Below are 4,129 nucleotides of genomic sequence, written 5' to 3'. Positions count from 1 at the left end.
CGTTAAGCGGCAAACTAAGTTTTTACTGGCTGAAAATGAGCTAGATGTTTAACCAAAACAACTTTGGGTGTCTCTATATATTTAAAAGTGACTTTAGCAAGGTTTTACCATTATGGAAAGAAACACACTCTGTCTCATGACTGTCCCTATTGCCTTTTGCATTATCTTCATGTAATTTTGTGTCTCAGGAAGAATTAATCAGTGAGCCAATTTAAAAATCAATAAGTGGAGGGAAAAAAATGGCGTAGATGATAGAGGCTCTGTTCATCCCTCTGGCGTCCAAATCAAAGTTGTGATGGAAACAAGGAGCAGTAGCAAGGAAAAATCACCTGGGATCTAGATGAACAAGCCATACAACCAGGGAGAAGTCCAAAAAATCACCCCGCAATGGCAGAAGATAGGACACGGGGCTGCACGATCTCAAGCGGCTGAGTGAGGTGGAGGCTGCAGCAGTGGCAGCAGCAGATGCCTCTTAAAGGGGCCGTATCTGCGAGCGGATTTTTGAGGTGACAGACCTGCTTGCTCTGAGCACTAGTGCCAATTTGGCTGCGTGCAGGCGGCACCAGGGACTTACAGAGAGACGTTGTCAGAGTGAGAGCCGAGGCGAGACTCCCTCAGTACAGAAGTGCAGGTGGTATCCATTGTTCCCTGTTGACCCCCCCCCTCCCAGTGCACAGACACAGCGCCACCATAGCCTTGACGTCATCAAACTGTATAACAGAGGTCGCTCCGCCCAGACAATTCCCTGAAACCCCACCTATCCCAACTTCCAGCCCCACCCAAGCCACGTCCAGGTATATCCTCAGCGAGTCAGGTGCTCCTTGCTGAGCAGCGCCTAGACTCATACTGGAGGCAACTGGCCTTGGTTTCTGGTGTTGCCTTTTGAGGCAACTATAAGCACAGCATCTGTGGATCGTTTGCTGAATCTTAACAGATGGCTCCGCAGGGGTAGAGGCTTGGGCTAAATTTGGCCTGCAGCTGAACCCCTCTCAAGACTGTGCCACTGGACTCCTACTTCACAAATCCACACTAATTAGACCGGGAGACTTAGGAGCTTAGCTTAGTACATAGAAACAGACATGGAAAGGCAGCCAAAATGAGAAGACAAAGAAGCAGAAACCCTATGAGAGAACAGAAAAATGAAATTGAAAACAAAAAAAAATAGAAAAAATAAATGCAACGAAGAGCTCGTTCTTTGAGAAGAAAATAAAATTGACAAACCCCTAGCTAGACTCACTAAAGAAAAAAGAGAAAGGACACAAATAAACAAAATCAGAGATGAAAGAGGGAAAATAACAACTAATATTGCAGAAATACAAAGGAGCATGCAAGAGTACTAGGAAAAAGTATGATACCAAATTTAATAACCTAGGAGAAATGGACCAGTACTTAGAAAAATACAATCTTCCTAGACTAATAGACCAATTAGCAGTATGGAAATTGAAAAAATCATCAGAAATAATGATGGAAAACTTCCCTAACCTGGTAAAGGAAATGGACATAAAACCCCAGGAAGCTCAAAGAACTCCAAAAGCCAGGGATCTAAAGAGGCCCACACCAAGATACATCATAATTAAAATGCCAAAGGTTAACTAAAAAGAAAAAAATCTTAAAAGCAGCAAGAGAAAAGCAGATAGTTACCTACAAGGGAACTCCCATAAGACTGGCAGCTGATTTCTCAAAAGAAACTATGCAGGACAGAAGGGCTTGGCACAAAATATTTGACCTGATGAAGATCCAGGATCTACAACCAAGAATAATTTATCCAGCAAAGCTATCATTTAGAGTTGAAGGACAGATAAAGAGCTTTCTAGACAAAAATAAGCTAAAGGAATTTATCACCACCAAGCCAGTATTACAGGAAATGTTGGAGGGACTTCTTTAAGAAGAAAAAGCATGTATCAAAAACAGAAATAAAGAATGCTAACAATTACATTCCTATCAATAAGTACCTTAAATGAAAAAGAATTAAATGCTCCAACCAAAAGATAGAGTGACTGAAAGGATAAGAAAACAAGACCCCTACAGAAGAAAAGGAAGGGGATGGAAAAAAATATTGCTTTGATGGACCCTCTAGAAGGTATTTAAGTCGGACAGAGAAAGATAAACACTATATGATTTCACTTATATGCGGAATTTAAGGAATAAAAAGAACGAACAATCATTTGTTTAATTAATCAAAGCAACCATTATGGCCGACGTCCAAACCGATGGAGTGGGTTGTACACTCCCGAGTCTCAGGTAGGATCCGTAAGTCACACAATGGGCAGAGTCGTGTCATTCCACTACAGAGAAGGAACTAATAGTCAGAAACAATAGTTCATTCTACCACAGTAAATTTAGAGGATATATAAATTTTTTTATTTTTATTTTTCAATTAGAATTGATATTCAATATTATTTTTTATTTGTTTCAGATGTACAGCAATTCTATTTTTCAATTAGAATTGATATTCAATATTATTTTTTATTTGTTTCAGATGTACAGCATATTAGACATTTATATAATTTATGAAGTTTCTTCCTGATTGGTCTAGAGTATATTCTTTTGAGAAACTTAATTGTAAAAGTAAACAGAGCAACAACTAAAGGAAGCGAAGAGCCAAGTGTGGGTTCCCTTTTGTTCCATTTTTTCAGAATAAAGAAATTTGAACAAGTTTAGGTGCCACTGGAAGAGGAGACAGTAAAGTAGGATCAATAAAAGTATGGGAAGGAAAAGAAACAAGTAATGGACATTACTTCAACAATTCTTTCCATTTCTCATGACACACCCTCACCTATATCAGTTAGGGTCCAATTAGGAGACAGAAACCACACAAGGTTTGAAGAGGGAAAGTAATTTGAATGGGAAAGTTTTAAATAAAAAATTACTGACTGTAACAGGGGATTGACTACTAAGGGGTAAAGAGAAGTCCAAAAAATAGAGGAATTTCATGTATGGGGAGCAGACACTACCCCAGAGCTGGGGTAAAAATCCCAGGCATGGAATGAACCAGAAGAGCACCCCTGCCACCAGACCTGAGACTGAAACCTTGGCGGAGAGGGCACAGCCATGACTCACTGAGCAGTGAAGTAAGTCACTAATGTGCCTACTGGCAAGACTCGCTGGCAATCCACCTTCTGGGCCGCTTTGGGAAGATGTCTGTGGAGAGGTGCTGCACATTGCTGGCCACAGTGCACCCCAAAAGCCTGCTCCAAAAAGAACACACTGGGAGGAACCAGGAAATGCCCCCTTGGTCCTCCAGTGCCCTCTAACGATGGAGCATGACAACGTGTCACCTGGCCAAAGAGAAACAATCCAATATCACAAGCAAGCAGTGAAGGTGGATTTGGAGCTAAGAGACAACAGGCAGATAACATCACATCAACACTGGTGAAATCAGTTCTGTGCCCATTCCACACTGGCACCATGCAGCTGTATGTGGATGAAAAAAAACAACATCAGTAACAACCACAAACCCATTGGGTTTCACTGGTCTTATCATTAGTCTCAAGTGCACGTCAGGGCGGCCAGCAAGCCTGCTATATTTCCCTGGGTGGCTCATCACCTACTCACCCAGACACTTATTTGACACCTTGTCCTCACTCCTCAAACATGTAACACCTGCTCCCCAGTCCATGCGCCATCTCTGTTGATGAACACAACTCCTATTTCACAGAGAAAATAGAAGCACTGAGAAGAGAGCGTCTGCCCGTCCTCACCACCACCTATGCACCTACCAGTACCTGCATTTCCACCTGTGACAGACTGAGATGTGGGTGTGTGAATGCAGAACCAGTTCGAACTGGTCCTAGCCTGTTTCCAACAAGACCTGGAAACAAAGTTTAAACCTTGGATACACCACTTAGGAGTAGCACTTGTGAACCCTTAACTGCTCCCCGTCATGGAACAAAAAACAAGGCCATGATGGGAACCCGAACACCAGAACTCTTTCAAAAGCAAAAGGTCCGCTATCCAGGAAGATCCAATGCTGGAACCCTTTAAATCTTGCCCCAAACTCTGGATCCAGGAAACAGATTTGAGCCTTGCCTTCTATCTCCTTGCCAGCCAGACTCGGAGATAAAAGCTCTTCCTTTTCTCAAAAGCTGACGCCACAGTGCTGGCTTGGGTGCAGGGTGGGAGGTGGGCA

Source organism: Pteropus alecto, unplaced genomic scaffold, assembly GCF_000325575.1.
Source record: "Pteropus alecto unplaced genomic scaffold, ASM32557v1 scaffold100, whole genome shotgun sequence".
Classification (NCBI taxonomy): domain Eukaryota; kingdom Metazoa; phylum Chordata; class Mammalia; order Chiroptera; family Pteropodidae; genus Pteropus; species Pteropus alecto.
The sequence above is the reverse complement of the archived record's forward strand: the minus strand, read 5'-3'. Positions refer to the sequence as shown.